Source organism: Natator depressus, chromosome 4, assembly GCF_965152275.1.
Source record: "Natator depressus isolate rNatDep1 chromosome 4, rNatDep2.hap1, whole genome shotgun sequence".
NCBI classification, from domain to species: Eukaryota; Metazoa; Chordata; order Testudines; family Cheloniidae; genus Natator; species Natator depressus.
This window is the reverse complement of record NC_134237.1, coordinates 58,905,977-58,924,478: the sequence shown is the minus strand read 5'-3', so window position 1 is coordinate 58,924,478 and position 18,502 is coordinate 58,905,977. Positions and strand designations below refer to the sequence as shown.

Below are 18,502 nucleotides of genomic sequence, written 5' to 3'. Positions count from 1 at the left end.
GGATATGTGCACTGCTGCATTAATTTAGGCATCTGGACGTTTATCTCTCACCTAAGCCTCAGAGTGATTCAGGAACTGTTGGACGATAGGTGCATGAATGCCTATCTTATATGCAGAACCTGATCCAGTAGGTGTGCCCAGAAGCTGCTTACTGGATCGGGTCCCATTCAAAATCCAGGAGGAGGTGGTGGTGGTGAGCTATGGGATAATCAGATGTAGAGCTCCCTCCATGTCTCCTGTTGAAGCTGTTCCACTATGTATAAATAGACTGATTGGAGCAGTGCAACTGGATTCTGGGTCTCCTACCTCCTGGGTAGGTGCCCTAACCACTGGACTATAGAGTCATTCCCTCTCTCTTGCCCGGTGACTGTTCTACAGTGAATAAATAGTTAAATAGTCATTGGCCCACAGAGAGGGACAGACACTCAGGAGCATGGGGGAGCCATAGGGTCAAGTCTTCCTGCTCCAGTGATTAGATCACTCTCCTGAGAAGTGGGAGACCGCTGTTCAATTTCTCCCTCTCAGGCAGAAGGAGGAACTGAACCTGGGTCTCCGACATCCCAGGTGAGTGCTCTAACCATTAGGTTAAAAGTTGTATGGTGGGCTCCATCATCTCCTCCTCTGGCTGTTTTGTGGGGAGCAAAGCAGGTGCCTCACTCATTCCTACCAGAAACTACTTAGGTGCCTAAGCCGCCTGACTCCAGGAGACAGGCTCCCATTTGTGAATCACCAAGTTGACAGGTGTGTTCCTGCAGCTTGGACTTAGGCACCTAATTCCATGAGAGGAGCAGGGCTTTGCACTCACCCCTGCTGTCATCATCTTCCATTGGCTAGTTTAGGTGGCTCCCTGCCTCACATGCTGGCTTCTGTGGATCGCATTCTAAGGCCCCTATCTCTCCCTATTCATTGTACAGGGAGCCTAGACACTTAACTCAGGCTTTGTGGAGCACAGTGTTGTTCCTGTGATTTTTCTAGATGCCTAAGTTAGGCGTTATGATACTCAGTGTTGCAAGGTCTAAGTCTCTTTGTGGATCTGAACCAAAGGGCCTAAGCCAAATCCCACAAAAGACAATGAAAAGGGTCTCATTAACGTCAATAGGTTTTGGATCAAGGCCTAAGAACTAACAATCCATTATCAGAAATAGTGTCAGTATACACTTTTTTTTATGGGTATTAAGAAAAGATGAGATTTGTTGTATTCCAATTTTTGGAAGCTATTTAAATCAAGGTACTGAGACGCAAAGTGAGTTATATAATTGATGTGTGCACTGTGTAAATATTCCCACAGCACTCAAACTCCCCAAATCCAGTCCTACCATGCACTAGGATGTAATACTGTACTTAGGAAGGCCTCTTGGGGTCAGCCTCATTTGGTTGTTCAAAAATCCTGGTCAAGAATCTGGAGGGCGTCTCTCCACGACACTGCATGGTGAAATCTCATCCAACCATTAACTGAACAATGAAATAGCTAGAAAGCTACAGGGGCATTCCATTTCCACCACTTGTAATGCAGTCTCCTCTCTTCCATTTAATTCTGGTGGCTCACACTATTGTCATTTTTCAGAGTAGCAGCCGTGTTAGTCTGGATCCACAAAAAGAAAAGGAGTACTTGTGGCACCTTAGAGACTAACAAATTTATTTGAGCATAAGCTTTCGTGAGCTACAGCTCACTTCATCGGATGCACTGAAGTGAGCTGTAGCTCACGAAAGCTTATGCTCAAATAAATTTGTTAGTCTCTAAGGTGCCACAAGTCCTCCTTTACTATTGTCATTGTATCATGGGGATAATCACTGCTGTCTTTTCTCATTCTCTCTCTCTCTTTTTTAACACTTATTCTTCCTCACACAAATTCCCAAGAAAAAGTAAATCTCAATTTCTTCCTCTTGTGATGTTTTTCTTTACTTTCCTTACTTCTCTTCTCTGTCTGTTCTATTTCCATCTCTTGTTAGCAGGGCTGTCCCGAGACATTTTGGTGCCCTATGCAGCCTCCCCTTAGGGGTGTGTGTGTGGCCCTAGGCCTCTGCAGGGGAGCAGAAGCAGGCTTGGGGGGCAGGGGGAAAACCGCCCCTCAGCACGAGCTGGTGGAGTGGAGCAGGTTAGGGCCAGGTCGCTCCACTTCCTGGCTCCTGGTGAGTGCAGGGCAGGCCTGACCCCACAATCATGGGACAGCGGGAAGTGGGGTGACCCAGCCCGCTCCACTCTGCTCCCCTGGCTCCCAGCCTTGGAACTTGGGGGGCAGGGGGAACCGCCCCCCAGCACTCACCGGTGGCGCGGCTGGGAGCTGGCATAGCAGAGCGGGCTGGGGTCGGTTTGCTCCACTTCCCACCACCTGGTGAGTGCAGGGCGCGCCCAACCCCTGCTGCAGTCCCCTGGGATGTTGCTTAGGGGAAGGGGTAGAGTGGGGGCAGGGCTGGGGCCACGGAGAAGATGCGAAGCAGGGGCGGGGGCAGCTTTCCTGGGCGGCCAGGGGATTGGGCTGGCCGCTGGAGCAGCACGCAGCTGCGTAGGGCACCAGAAAATTTGGAGCAATTTGGTGCCCCAAATTTCCTGGCGCTCTATGCAGCTGCGTACTTTGAGTATGGGTAAGGACGGCGGTGCTTGTTAGGCCACTTGTGCAATCCTACTGAATTTTGTGCTGCAGCTGGCTCCTTGGTGTTGGTGTTTTTACCCATAGGCATATTATTACCTTTTGTCTACTGCTGCTGGCACTGGTTGATCTGCATGATCAGCTAGCGTCACGAACAGGAGCAGCTAACAGGGGACTTTTTGCGAGGGACTTCTCCAGGTGAAGGAGGAGCGATTACATGACCCTTGAGGTAAGTTTGTTGTCTGTTGTGTGTGTGTTTCTGTTTGTTGTGGTGTGCTTGCTGCTGGACTGAAATATACCATGTGGGTGCTGAGCCTATGGCCTAGGCAAGGCTGAGAGCTTCTTAATGAGGATTTGATCCCTGAGCCCTGTAGCACCCATCAACCCTTAACCAGGGGGTGCAGCTACTCAGGAAGACCAGGGCTTTAAAAAGCCTGCTCCTAAGCGACCAGAGGAGCTAGTGTTGCGAACAGGAGCGGCTAATGGGGGAGTTTTGAGAGGGAGTTTACAGGGGAGAGGGGGCTATATACAGTTAACATTCCTTAAACGTCTTTAAACTTAAAGCCCAAAACACCTCGATAAAAACAAAACAACAAAGGAACAAGCTTCAGGAGTTAAAAGAGAATGCAGGCAGAAGTCCAGCAGCAGTGTGGGGGCTACCAACCCAGTTTATTGCACGCAATGCAGCACGTATGGGCAGGTGGAGTATGTGTGCATCCGGTGCAAGAAGCTAAGGAAATAGTCTCATCTTTCTTGGACACAGTAGAACAGTCCCACCCCTGGTCTGACAGCCTCTGTGCTGTTGAGGAGGATGAAAGCCTCAGGGAAGGAGAACATCCAACTGGAGCAGAGGGAAACAATCCCATAGTTGGGACGCTCCTTCCAGATGGTGTTGTGGTATCCTCTTGGACTGAGGATACCTCTCCAGGGGAGGGAACTCCAGTTATTAGGAAGAGACCAGTCTTAATAATGAGTGATTTGATCATTAGAAACATAGATAGCTGGGTTTGCGATGACCAGGAGAACTGCATGGTGACTTGCCTGTCCGGTGCGAAGGTTGCACATCTCTTGAGACATCTAGATAGGATTATGTATAGTGCTCGGGAGGAGCCGGTGCTCATGGTATATGTAGGTACCAATGACATAGGGAAGGATAGGAGAGAGGTCCTGGAGGCCAAACTTAGGCTGCTAGCTAAGCGATTGAAGTCCAGGACCTCCATGGTAGCATTCTCTGAAATGCTTCCAGGTCCATGCGCAGGGCCAGTTAGACAGGCAGAACTGCAGAGTCTCAATGCATGAATGAAATGATGGTGTAGGGAGGAGGGGTTTAGATTTATTAGGAACTGGGGAAACCTATACAGGAAGGATGGGCTCCACCTAAACCAAAATGGAACCAGACTGCTGGCGCTTAAAATTAAAAAGGTTGTAGAGCAGTTTTTTAAATTAAGGACTGGGGGAAAGCCCACAGGTGTGGAGGAGCATGTGGTTCAGACATCCCTTAGGGGAGGAGCTATAAATGAGATTCCCTATGTCCTAATAAGGAGGAGAGGATGGAAGATGATAAAATACAGGTAGGATCTGATGAGAAACAGTCAAATGAAAAAAGTCCCATTCAATTACATCATATAAAGGCAGGCAGCTAAAAAGTGACAAGTTTTTAAAGTGCTTGTATACTAATGCTAGAAGTCTAAATAATAAGATGGGCGAACTAGAGAGCCTTGTATTAAATGAGGATATTGTTATAATAGGCATCACAGAAACTTGGTGGAATAAGGATAATCAATGGGACACAGTAATACCAAAATATATCGGAAGGATAGAACAGGTCATACTAGTGGGGGAATGGCACTGTATGTGAAAGAAAGCATAGAATCAAATGAAGTAAAAATCTTAAATGAACCAAACGGTACCACAGAATCTCTATGGATAGTAATTCCATGCTTGAATAATAAGAATATAGCAGTAGGGATATATTACTGACCACCTGACCAGGATGGTGATAGTGACTGTGAAATGTTCAGGGAGATTATAGAGGCTACTAAAATAAAAAACTCAATAATAATGGGGGATTTCAACTATCCCCATATTGACTGGGTACATATCACCTCAGGAAGGAATGCAGAGATAAAGTTTCTTGGCACCTTAAATGACTGCTTCTTGGAGCAGCTAGTCCTGGAACCCACAAGAGGAGAGGCAATCCTTGATTTAGTCCTAAGTGGAGCACAGGATCAGGTCCAAGACCTGGACCGGTTGGTAATAGTGACCATAATATAATTAAATTTAACATCTCTGTGGCAGGGAAAACACCACAGTGGCCCAACACTGTAGCATTTAATTTCAGAAAGGGGAACTACACAAAAATGAGGTGGTTAGTTAAACAGAAATTAAAAGGTACAGCACCAAAAGTAAAATCCCTGCAAGCTGCATGGAAAATTTTTAAAGACACCATAATAGAGGCTCAACTTAAATGTATACCCCAAATTAAAAAACACAGAGAACCAAAAAAGAGCCACCGTGGCTAAACAATAAAGTAAAAGAAGCAGTGAGAGGCAAAAAGGCATCCTTTAAAAAGTGAAAGTTACATCCTAGTGAGGAAAATAGAAAGGAGCATAAACTCTGGCATATGAAGTGTAAAAATACAATTAGGAAGGCCAAAAAAGAATTTGAAGAAGCCAAAGACTCAAAAAGTAATAGCAAAAAAAAAAAAAAAAAAAAAAAAAAAAAAAAAAAGGCGCATTCAAGGACAATAAAGCCATTGCGGAGAAACTAAATGAATTCTTTGCATCGGTCTTTACAGCTGAGGATGTGAGGGAGATTCCCAAACCTGAGCCATTCTTTTTAGGTGAAAAAATCTGAGGAACTGTCCCAGATTGAGGTGTCATTAGAGGAGGTTTTGGAACAAATTGATAAACAGTAATAAGTCACCAGGACCAGATGGTATTCATAGATTCATAGATATTAAGGTCAGAACGGACCATTATGGTCATCTAGTCTGACCTCCTGCACAACGCAGGCCACAGAATCTCACCCACCCACTCCTGTGAAAAACCTCTCACCTATGTCTGACCTATTGAAGTCCTCAAATCGTGGTTTAAAGACTTCAAGGAGCAGAGAAGAACTCAACTGTGAAATTGCAGGACTACTAACTATTATCTGTAACCTATCATTTAAATCCGCTTCTGTACCAAACGACTAGAGGATAGCTAATGTGACGCTAATTTTTAAAAAGGGCTGTAGAGGAAACCCTGACAATTACATGCGGGTAAGCCTGACTTCAGAACCAGGCAAACTGGTTGAAACTATAGCGAAGAACAAAATTGTCAGACACATAGATGAACATAATTTGTTGGGGAATAGTCAACATGGTTTTTGTGAAGGGAAATCATGCCTTACCAATCTACTAGAATTTTCTGAGGGGGTCAACAAGCATGTGGAAAAGGGGGATCCAGTGGATATAGTGTATTTTGATTTTCAGAAAGCCTTTGACAAGGTCCCTCACCAAAGGCTCGTAAGCAGTCATGGATAAGAGGGAAGGTTCTCTCATGGATCGGTTACTAGTTAAAAGACAGGAAACAAAGGGTAGGAATAAATGGTCCGTTTTCAGAAAGGAGAGAGGTAAATAGTGGTGTTCCCCAGGGGTCTGTACTGGGCCCAGTCCTATTCAACATATTCATAAATGATCTGGAAAAAGGGGTAAACGCGGAGGTGGCAAAATTTGCAGATGATACAAAACTACTCAAGATAGTTAAGTCCCAGGCAGACTGCGAAGAGCTACAAAAGGATCTCTCAAAACTGGGTGACTGAATTTCATCTGCCATTTTGTTGCCCAATGTTGATAAATGCAAAGTAATCCACACTGGAAAACATAATCCCAACTATACATATAAAATGATGAGGTCTAAATTAGCGGTTATCACTCAAGAAAGAGATCTCGGAGTCATTGTGGATAGTTCTCTGAAAACATCCACTCAATGTGCAGCGGCAGTCAAAAAAGTGAACAGAATGTTGGGAATCATTAAGAAAGGGATAGATAATGGGACAGAAATATCATGTTGCCTCTATATAAACCCATGGTACGCCCACATTTTGAATACTGGGTGCAGATGTGGTTGCCCCATCTCAAAAAAGATGTACTGGAATTGGAAAATGTTCAGAAAAGGGCAACAAAAATGATTAGCGGTATGGAACGGCTCCCATCTGAGGAGAGATTAATAAGACTGGGACTTTTCAGCCTGGAAAAGAGACAACTAAGGGGAGATATGATAGAGGTCTATAAAATCATGACAGGTGTGGAGAAAGTAAATAACGAAGTGTTATCAGAAGGAGTAAATAACACAAGAACTAGAGGCCACCAAATGAAATTAATAGGTAGCAGGTTTAAAACAAACAAAAGGAAGTATTTTTGCACACAATGCACAGTCAAGCTGTGAAACTCCTTGCCAGTGGTTGTAGTGAAGGCCAAGACTATATCAGGGTTCAAAGAAGAACTAGATAAATTCATGGAGGATAGGTCCATCAATGGCTATTAGCCAGAATGGGCAGGGATGGCATCCCTAGCCTCTGTTTGCCAGAAGCTGGGAGTGGGTGAGAGGGGCTGAATCACTTGATGATTACCTGTTCTGTTCATTCCCTCTGGGGCACCTGGCATTGGCCACTGTCGGCAGACAGGATACTGGGCTAGATGGACCTTTGGTCTGACCCAGTATGGCCGTTCTTATGATCCAGAATGCAGCCTAGTCCGTGATTAAGGCACTAGTATGGGAGTTGGGAATGGAATGGGAATGGAACCCAGATATCCTAACTTTTCCAGTGACATGTGGTATGACATTGGGCAAATCACTTATGGCTTGTCCATTTGGGGATACTCAGGAAAGTTAATCTGACTGAACTGAAAGGTGTGAATTTAAAGTGTATTCGTTAAATCACATTAAACTCCTGTGGATGCTCTCATTCAGAATTAAAGTATGAGACTATCTTTACGGTTTCCCTAATTTGCCATAATATTCAATGTTTCACTTCAACAATTTATGATAAGGCTTTGCCGTGGCTAATGAACTACCCCACTGTCTAGCCCAGATAGGGGCTAGGATGAGCAAACTGACTAAAACTCAATACAGACAAGACGGAGCTGTGTGTCCTGTGCCCTAGCCTTTGGTCCATATTTTCTTTTTACCTACAATTGACTGTAAAAGAAATCCTTGTAACCCAGTATCACCTCCGTCTTGTCTGGATTGAGTTTTAGTCAGTTTGCTCATCCTAGCCCCTATCTGGGCTAGACAGTGGGGATAGTTCATCAGCTACAGCAAAGCCTTATCATAAATTGTTGAAGTGAAACATTGAATATTATGGCAAATTAGGGAAACCATAAAGATAGGCTCATACTTGCCTTACAGATGTTGAAGTGTCCCATACTAGCTCCCTGGTATACAGGATCTGCCATAAAATAGTAATGGGAAAACTAAAACTGTCATACATTTCCTGAAACCCTATCATTTTAAGGATGAACAGGGCTAATTAGTTAGTGCATGACATGCTGGGTGAAAAAGGCAAGAATGCCTGTAACTGACTATTATTGCAACTGATTGAACAGTCCAGTTACGTATCACCTTAGGATAATGCTGGGGCATCACAACCTAGGAAGAATTGGATGATCTTGAAGACTGGAGTAATAGAAATGGCATGAAATTGCATTTAGAGACTAATAACAAGAATTTCTGTTATAAACTGGGGGTTCATCAGTTGGAAATGACAGAGAAAGAGCTGGATGTATTAGTTAATCATAGAATGGTGGCTTGTAATCAATGTGCTGTGGCTGTGCAAAAGGCAAGCCTGATCCTAAGATGTATCAGGCAAGGTATTTCCAGAAGAGAGAGAAATATTAATGCCATTGTACATGGCACTAGTAAGAGCTCATCTGGAATATTGCATACAATTCTGGAGACCCATGTTCAAGACAGACACATTCAAACTGGAACAGATGCAGAGAATGGCTACTAAAATGATTAGGGAAACAGAGAGACATCTTACATAAGGAGACTAAAAGAGCTTGCCTTGTTTAACTTAAGGAAACAAAGGCTAAGAGGGGATATGATTGCTCTTTATACATCCACGAAAGGAGGAAACAGCAGGGAGAGAGAAGTTATTTAAACGGAAGGACAACGTTGGCACAAGAACACATGAGTATATACTGGCTATGAATAAATTTAGGCTGGAAATTAAAAGAAACTTTCTAACTATCAAAGGAATGAGGTTCTGGAACAGTTTTCCAAAAGTAGTGGGGGCAAATAACCTAATTTGTTTTAAGATGGAAGTTGATAAATTTATGCATGGGAGTTACATGATGAGGTTACTTGCAATCACAGGGGACTAGACTTGATGATCCAGGAAATCCCTTCCAGTCCTATTTTCCTAAATCCAGAGAGTGGGTGGTGGTGGAAGGGCAATGATATCTGTAATTATTGACAGTATTCTTGTAACTAATTGCCGATTATGTTGGGTATTAGTATTAGGATTCTCATCTGATAATGGTAAGGCCTCACAACCCTGCCTCAGAAGATTCCAAGAAAAAAACCAAAGAGGTCCCTTTATTGTTGTGGGTTTGAAAATACTAGTGTTGGGGACACTGGGGCATGGCCACTAGGTAACTCGAGGGGATGGAAGACCACGAGTGTCGATGAAGCCCCCCTCGCACTAGGCCCAAGTGTCCTTGGCCCCCCCACCTGGAGGCACTCACAGCAGTTATGCACACTAGGCCCAAGTGTCCTTGCCCCCCCCCCCCCCACCTGGAGGCACTCGCAGCAGCTATGCTGAGGATCTGCAACAATATGTTGCAAAGTCAGACTGCCTGAAACTAAACAAGGCCAAACAGGGCAGATATGGAAGACCAATGCTGAATAAAGCAGCTTTATGAATGGTTTAACAGATGGTTCAGAGAACAAGGGAACTAGCTGGTAACTGGATTGGCTGGCTATATGGATATGTAGGGCAGCTTGCTATTGGATAAGTATGCTGAAGAAAGGATGTATAAAAGCCTGTGTAACTTCCTGCTCTGTGTGCAGGATTTGAGATTCTATTCTCCCTGTACCTTGTTTGCAGCTGCAAATAAACTTTTCTGCTTCTCCACCCCGTTGTGATTATTGGGTGATGCACACCGGGCAACGAACCTTGCTGTTGTTTGCCTCTGGCACTGGGTGCTGGCAACACTAGCTTAGCTAACATTTAACCTTTTATATTTGCTGTAATTTTTTCAAGTACATGGTTGAAGTGCTTCTTAATTTAACTAGATGTTTCAAAATAAAACAAATTACATAGTACTTAGATTCATATAGTGGTATAAGAGTGGAATAAAGGATTTAAATTTCAAGACAAAATATTTAGTTTTATTTACATATAGAAACAGTAACTGTGGATATGCTGGTGATAAAAAGCAAGATGATTCAGGCAGTAGATATATTTTGTGTACTGAATGTACACTGGTATCTGGAAATGGAGCTCTCCAGAGAGAGGCTGGAGACAGAACCTCTTTTTAGGAAACTGGACACTGGAGAAATAGGGAGAGCATATAAGTTAAAAAGGCTTTTAGGAGTGCAGTATGAGAGGGCATAAATTCAGAAGCATTGTGGTCCAAGTCAACCAAAGCATACCTGACAACATCTTGCATCTATGGGAGGAGAGGCTGCCCCATTACCAGCCTGTCATTGAATTACCTGGGCTAGTACTGTGGCTGGAGGCCAGCAATTCTTGTGCCTGTGTAAACTGCTGTTGACTCTTGCTGCTCAAGACAACAATACAACTTGTGCAATGAAACCAAATGTTTTCAGCAGAATTTCTGTACAGGAGGTTGACAGCAACTTGCTTGTTTTCACAGATGCTTCTTGGGCAAAAAGGGGCAGCATGTTGGAATCAGAAGTTGCCCTGCTTCCCTGGCAGCTGTGAAGGACAATGGGCGATTGGCAGCTGGGGCACACAGGGCTAGCAGAACAGCTGCTGATGTCAGGTTAAGAGCTGGTTGCACTCGCTAAATCCAGTGGAGGAATGTGGATGAGAACATGAGGAAAGGTCAAGAAGGGGCCAACAACGGCCTTAGTTCACAGCAGTTTTCCTTGCCAAGCTATACAAGGAGAGGTAAATGGGAGTAGGAGAGAGAGAGTGCAAAGAGCTTCTGGTGCCTGGGCAGCAGGGCACAGATCCCCTTTGTGCTCCCCAGGCAGGGCTGGTTTTACCTGAGGCGAACTGAGGTGGCTGCCTCAGATGCCAGACTGTGGGGCGGGGGGGGGGCACCACTAGGACCCAGAGTGTAGAAAATTTTGTCTGCTGCTGGTGCATATATATTCTCTCTGCTCTAGATGCACAGAGATGGTGGAGTGCTGTGCTGGAGGAAGGAGGGCACAAGAGACATAACAGGCAGGCAGGAGAAAAGGTGAGAGGGAATAACAGAAAGCAGCAGGAGCTGCAGGGAGAGCGAGGAAGAGCAGCCTCTTATGTACCTCTCTAGCACCCCGAGGAACCTGGACTGATTAACACCAGCTTCTCAGGGAGCTTCCTCTTTCCTGCTGCTTCCCTGAACCCACTGGAGGAGAAGAGCAGTCAACTGAAGTAGTAGGAACCAGTTAGGCCCTTAAGACGCTGATATCTTCCCTCACTCAGGCCCTGCTACCAGCCTGCTTATTTGTCCCCTTCAATTGAGTGTTGAGAGTTACTAAAGCTGGCATAGAACAGCAGTCATGAGTGAAAGAAGAAAACGCCCTTCTTGGGCAGCATTCAGAAGAAGAAAGAAAGCAAAGGAAGCTTTTCTATCTAAGCAGGAAGGAGCTCTCCTGAGATACATAGACACAAATGTTCACGGTGAGCCTTCCGGCCCCAGTGTGGATGTGTGTGGTGAGGAGATGCCTGATCTTCCAGTTAGTCAGAGTGCAGGTGACGTGGCAGCTACTGCAGTATCCATATCTTAATCTCAAAGGGGTGTAACCATGCACATTCCTGAAGAAAAGTGTAGATCAGAGAAGAGTGTGATGGAGGCGCAAGAAACAGCTGCTGCTGAGTTTAGTTCCTTAAGTCTAGATGATCCAGGACTGTGGACCCACTTGAGCAGTAGCCTGAGGGACTTCCTTGTACTGCATGGGCCACAGCAAGTGAAAAACTTCATGTTCCCCAAAGACAATGAAAACAGAAGTTTCCATCCAACACATTACTGGCGTGAAATCCCCAATGGTGACAAAGTGGAGAGGCCATGGCTTATGTACTCAAAAACCCAGAATGCCGCATACTGTTTTTGTTGCAAACTCTTCCAGTCTATTGTTCCAGCCACATTGGGTTCTACAGGAACAAAGGACTGGAAAAATCTGGCTAGAAATTTGGCATGCCATGAGAAGGCAGCAAATCACCAGAGAGCATTTCATAGGTGGAAAGAGCTTGAGATGAGACTAAGGTTAAAGGCCACCATAGATGATCAGCATCAAGAGAAGATTACATCAGTCTCTCTTTACTGGCAAAATGTTCTGAAAAGGCTCATTGCCATTGTGAGAATGCTTGCTACCCAAAACCCAGCACTGCGTGGCACTTCAGATCAGCTGTATGTGCCAAACAGTGGAAACTTCCTTAAAATTGTGGAGCTGATGGCTGAGTTTGATGCTGTACTCCAGGAGCATCTCAGAAGAGTCACCACCCAAGAAATGTACACACACCACTACCTTGGAAAAACAATTCAAAATGAGATCATACAGTTACTGGCAACAAAAGTCAAACAGAAGATTGTGGCAGATCTGAGGTCAGCAAGATATTACTCTGTTATTCTGGACTGCCCACCTGACATCAGCCATGTGGAACAAATGACTTTAATGGTGCGTTTTGTAAAAACAACAGAACCTAGTGAAAATGTCCCTGCAATGGTGACTGTCAGAGAGCATTTTCTAGAATTTATTGACATTGATGACACTACAGGAGCTGGTATGACAAATGTGCTTCTTAAAAAGCTGGAAGATACGGGAATTGCGATAGCTGACATGAGAGGTCAGGGCTACGATAATGGTGCCAATGTGAGAGGAAAGAACAGAGGAGTGCAGACACGGATCCGAGAGTTAAACCCTCGAGCTTTTTTTGTCCCATGCAGTTCTCATTCATTGCAGTGCTCAGTGATGCAGCCTCAGCTTCTAGTGAGGCTGCTTAATTTTTTAATGTAATTCAAAGCATCTATGTATTTTTCTCTGCATCAACTCATCGATGGCAAATTTTGAAGCAACATCTGGGAACATCCTCTCTGACGCTGAAACCACTGAGTGCCACACGATGGGAAAGTTGAGTGGAGGCGATAAAGCCTATCAAATACCAAATTGGGAAGTTAGATGATGCCATAGTTGCCATTATAGAGGATAATGCTATGACAGGAACTGTTTGTGGGAGAACAGTGGCAGAGGGAAATGGAATCACCAGAAACATACATAACTTCAAGTTTCTGTGTGGCTTAGTGTTGTGGCATGACATACTGTTTGAAATAAATGTTGTAAGCAAGAGACTCCAAGGTGTTGAACTTGATATATCTGGAGCAATGGAACAACCGGACAAAACAAAGTCATACCTACAGTCTTACCGGTCAGATGAGGGATTTCAAAAGGTCCTGAAGAGTGCACAGAAGTTGGCATAGGAACTTCACACCAAAGTTATTTTCCCACCCATTCAAGAATACAAGAGTCACTGAAAAAGAAGACATTTTGATTACGATGCATGGGATAATCCCATAAGGGACCCCCAAACAACAATTCAAAGTTGAATTCTTTAACCAGGTGCTAGATTGTGCAATACAGTCAGTTGAAGAACTTTTCATGCAGCTCAAGAAACACAGCAGTATATTTGGGATGTTGTATGATATTCCAAAACTCCTCACTATACCTGAAGAAGACCTACATCACCAATGCAGGGCACTAGAGACAGTGTTGACACATGATGACATGTGCGATATTGATGCGAGTGATTTAGGTGATGAACTGAAAGCCCTTTCAAGATACATTTCAGCAAGATCAACTCCAAAGGCTGTTCTGGAATATATGTGCACAAATAAGATGACCACACTCTTTCCAAATGCTTTTGTTGTTCTGCTCATACTTCTAACACTTCCTGTAACAGTTGCCAGTGGACAAAGCAGCTTCTCCAAGCTGAAGTTAATAAAAACACATCTACGCTCCACAACCGCTCCACAATGACACAGGAGAGGCTGGTCAGCCATGCAGCCATCTCAATACAAAATGAGCTGACCCAGACTGTGGACCTTCAGGAGCAGGTCAAATCTTTGCAACCAAGAAGGCATGGAAAGCACCACTTTACTTATTTAAACAGATAAAAATGGCAGTGTTTACTATGCAGACAAGAAAAATTACATTTGCTGTTCAGGCATTTGAAAGGTAAGTGTTACTTAAAATTTTTGAACAAGGCATTTTAAGCTGTTACTTCTCCTTTATTGGGGTAGGTAGCAGAGCAGTACCATGAGAGGAGTAGAACAGGAAGAAGGCAGAATTGAGACCTTTCAAAGTTTTGGCCCAAGCAAGGGGGCATGGGGGCGTCATTTGAGCTCCCTGCCTCAGGTGCCAAAATGTTGTAGGCTGGCTCTGTCCCCAGGCAGCGCTCAGCCTCTGCCTGCGTCCCAAGCCTCCCCCTGCTCCCTGTCTGAGCGCTGGGCTTTACTGCAGTAACACGCTGCTCCCCGCCAGTGGCCCCCGGAGGCCTGTCACCAGCCAGGCGTTGCCTCAATTTCCTTAGGGTTTAAGTGTCCCAATCTCCAGGGCTGCGGGGAGACGCTGCTGAGACGTCTGCTCTTTCTAGCAAGGAGCCAGGGCTGCCCGGGGCTTACTGCACCCGCTCCGAGGGGGCACGGCTCAGCCTGGGCTCCCCTCGGCTTCCGCCCAGCCCCGCTAGTCACCTCCCGGGGCAGCTGCCCTCCGAACAGCGGGGGTTAAACTTCACCCAGAGCCAATTCCTCCGCTAGCAGCCTGGCACCGAGCGGGTTAATCCCCGCTCAGCGCTTTGGCTGCGGCTGGGTCTCTGCTCTCAGGCTCCTCCCCCTTGTCCTGGCCTGAACCATCCAGTAACAGCGATACCTGCTCCGCGCCACCTTGTCCTTCTCTGACGTCATCGCCGTGCGCCGGCAGAGAGGTGGGGGCTGTTGCCTGGTTACGGCTGTCATCCCCATGCGCCGCCGTCCTCTTCCCCCCCTCCTCCTCCAGCACCAATCGCTCTGTGTGAGACACAGAAAACAAGCGGATCCGAGGCGCGAGCTGCAGCCCGGACCGGCCTCCCCAGCGCCCCCTCCCGCCACAGCCGTGGGGCTCCGGCCGAAGCGGTAACGGGCACCCACGCGTGGCGGCTGCCGCCCGCCTCTGCCTGCGGAGCGCCCCGCGCAGAGACTCACACATGCCTGAGACCAGAGTGGGAGCGGCGCTGAGCCCGGCCGCCTGGGTTCCCCGCGCTGCCTGGCTGGGGCCCTAGCAGCGCCCCGGCCGCTGGAGCCGGGTCCGGCGGCTCCCGGTGCCCGAGTGTATGAGAGGAAGCGCGGAGAGGGGGCCGCGGCCCGAGCCACTCGCCTCCTCTCCCGGACGGCGGCAGCAGAGAGACCGGCCCGGGGGGAAGCGAGGGGGCAGCGAGGAGGCGGCGGCTCCATGTGAAGAGACCCGGACACGCACGTGAACCGCCGAGCAGCCCCCCGGAGCCGGGAGGCAGCGAGAGGGATTTGGGAACGCGGCAGCCGAGGGGGCTGGACCCGTCTCTCACTAAAGTTTCCCGGACACGCGGTGTCTCTTGGGACCTGGCGTCCAACTTGCTGTGAAGCCTTAGAGCCCCCGCAGGGAAGTGGATCCCCCTGTCCCGGGCGCAAGCGTGAGCTTTAGCCGCACCCTGTATCACCGGTAGCGTGTCTGCTGCAGCCAGAGAGCCAAAGGAGGGAAACGTAACCCGCCGCAGCTGCTGCTGCTCCTAAGGTGAGTGAGGGTTGAGGGGGTCGGAGGGGGGTCCAGTTCTCTGCTCCGCGCCGCTGATGACTTTTCAGGTGAAACACGCGGATGCAAAGATTTGTACCCCCCATGAGCATGGGCTGGGGACTAAGTGGGAGCATGTGGCTCCGTCTCTCCTGGCGGGGCGGGGGCGCACCGTCATCGCAGCAGCCCCGCCCGAGGTATCCCCTGTTTCACATGCGTCTCACGTTGCCGGGAACTTTGCACGGTCTGCTGAGCTAAGTGACCCTCCCGAGAGTGCGGCTCTTCTTGCCTCTGCCAGAGAGAGACACTGTAGGGAAATCCTTATGTTAAGTCGATTCCTATCCGGATACTTTTCACCTTTAGATTTAAGCAGCCTCGGCTTTGTAAAGAGTTACTACAGTGAGAGGGGTTGATAGCGTCCAATCAAAAAACGAGTCTGGAAATTAGTTCCCCTTTGAAACTTGTACGTCTCGCTTTGTACTTGCTGCAGCAAGGAACAGCAGAGAATGATACTGAAGTCTTGAACAAAGACCAAGTTTTTTTTAAGCTACTTTGAACCTCTTTCCATTCACTATTGTTCTATGTAAAATCTTAAGAGCTTAACAGAACTGTACTTGTGCTTTATCAGGATGTCTTCTACACCAGAACTGAAAAATACAAGCATCTTTAAAAGCCACAATATTTTAGTGGAGGGATTTTCTAACTCTTTTAGGGTGGGATTCATCTTAATAGAGAGATTGTGGATTCTTTTCTATGCATAGTTGCATAACATCCCTCTGGAAACTGTTGTAATTGCTTGCATGGAAAAGTAATATTAGGAAAGTACTTAATGCATTTTAGCTGGGTTTTAATACAGTTTAGCAGCTGGAAATAAGAAGGAAGAGCCAGCACCATGTGTCCAGTCATCTCTCCACACAATACGGTCAGGTGCTCCATGGGTCTCAGTTTGGGAATCCTATGCTGGGTGTTGAGTCTTAGTATACAAAGTGTTTTTATATTGCTACATACAAGTTACTGAAAAGGATCTGGTGGCTTGAGTAGCATATCATCAACCTCATTAGCCAGCAGTTAAAGTTGCTGCTAAATTAAATAAATAACATTTTATCCCACCATACAGGCTTTGAAAAATGCAAATCACTTTACATTCTGCCTTATGGAGAACTGCATGCTGTACATATGAGTTTGGTTTGTCTAAATTGGGCTTACACATAGACTGTATGCAAACCAAGAACATTTGTAACTACCGTTTGAATGGTATTTCAGATCTAGTTTCAGAATTAATAACATTGGGATAACACTGGTGCCTGCATCTGTTTATAGGGTATTTTTCCTAGCTGTCTTTCTGAAAGAGAAAAAGGAAAACCTTTAAGTTTATCTGACATTTTTAACTGAATGGAGAATAAACTGGGTGACCAACTTTATCTAGATTTATTTTTAGTGTTGTTGACTTCCCTCCTATGTTTCCCTCCAATCAGCTTTTACTTTCTCCTCTTTCAATCCTACATTGCAGCAGCTGACCTTCCATCAGAGAGGAATGTGTAGGATTCTCTCTGGATCTATTATATAGTGCCTTTATATTAACACTCCAAAAATTGTCATGCTTTTTGTCAAAAAACTTTATATTTCTAATATCACTGTGAGCTAGGATTACTTCAACTGAAAGATTAGAGAGAAAAATACCTTGATCTGTTTTTTTCAGTTTGTTTGCTCTAAGCATTTGACAGCACTACATGTATACCTACTGTACTTGTATAGTCAGTTTCTCCACTTGTTTAAAGATCTTTCACCAGGAAGAGAGAGACACTTTCAAAAGGTTTCAGAGTAGCAGCCGTGTTAGTCTGTATCTGCAAAAAGAAAAGGAGTATTTGTGGCACCTTAGAGACTAGTCTCTAAGGTGCCACAAGTACTCCTTTCCTTTTTATGCTTTAAAAAGCGATTGTAAAACCTAAAAAAATTGCTGGGGTACTTGAAAAATACTAGAAATTTCTTAACTCCTTTTTTTTTTTTTTTTTTTTTTTGAGACAAAGTTACCTTGAGGTGTGCAATACTTTCTTAAACAACAGGAGCATGGGTATAACACTCACTGCATTAAGGACACGCAAGAATTGAGTGATGCCTCAACAACACTCCCAGCTTCTGCTGACTTACAGGGCCAAGGTACCAGAAGTTGAATGAGTTTCCTTCAGTGTAAGCGGCACGTGAGCCAATTTTTACTGGCACGCTGTTGCCAGCCGGAGTCCTGGCCACTGGCCCCACTCAACCCGCTGCCTGCATGGGGGAACGGAACCCCAGGCCAGCAGCGGGCTGAGCGGGGCCAGCGGCCGGGACTCTGCTGGCAGGAGCCAGCGGACGGAACCCCAGACCGCTGCCGGTCTGGAGTTCCGGCTGCCAGCCCCTTGCCAGCCGGGGTCCCGACCCTGCTCAGCCCGCTGCAGGCCTGGGTGAACGGAACCCCTGGCCGGCAGCAGGCTGAGCGTGGCCGGCGACCGGGACCCCAGCTGACAGGAGCCGGCGGAACTCCAGACTGGCAGCGGGTGAGCCGCTGCCGGTCTGGGGTTCTGTCTGCCACCATGCTCGGCCCGCTGACGGTCTGGGGTTCCAGCCGCCAGCCCCTTGCCAGCCGGGGTGCCGGCCATCGGCCCAGCTCAGCCTGCTGTCGGCCTGGGATACCAGCCGCCGGCCCCACTCACCTCACTGCTGGTCTGTGGTTCCAGCCGCCTGGTCCCCTGCCAGCCGGGGTCTTGGCCGCCGGCCCACTCAGCCCGCTGCCAGTCTGGGGTTCCGTGGGGGGCCCCTGTAAATGTAAAATTTATTACTGGCACGTGAAACCTTAAATTAATGAAGATTTCTCAAAGGTTGCCGACCCCTGGATAGTCAGTGCCTTTTCATAATTAATTTATACATGTGGTTAAAGCAACATGGTTTAGTTCAATCTGACAATAACATTTCAACTTC

The 18,502-nt window shown here is 46.5% G+C and overlaps 1 protein-coding gene and 1 long non-coding RNA gene across 6 annotated transcripts in view; one reads left to right on the top strand and one right to left on the bottom strand.

Moving 5' to 3' along the window:
• Positions 1–14,731, bottom strand: part of LOC141986484 (uncharacterized) — an 85,142-nt gene extending 70,411 nt beyond the window's left edge. The window contains exons 1-2 of the long non-coding RNA XR_012639290.1: positions 14,675–14,731; positions 13,174–13,277 (exon numbers count right to left, since the gene is read on the bottom strand). This is a non-coding gene — a long non-coding RNA (uncharacterized LOC141986484). The remainder of the gene's footprint in view (positions 1–13,173; positions 13,278–14,674) is intronic.
• A 438-nt stretch (positions 14,732–15,169) lies between these two features.
• The window catches only part of FBXW7 (F-box and WD repeat domain containing 7), a 279,362-nt gene continuing 276,029 nt past the window's right edge, over positions 15,170–18,502 (top strand). For all 5 annotated transcript variants that reach the window (XM_074950991.1, XM_074950995.1, XM_074950993.1 and 2 more), the window contains exon 1: positions 15,170–15,550. The gene's annotated coding sequence lies outside the window, so the exon portion shown is untranslated. The remainder of the gene's footprint in view (positions 15,551–18,502) is intronic.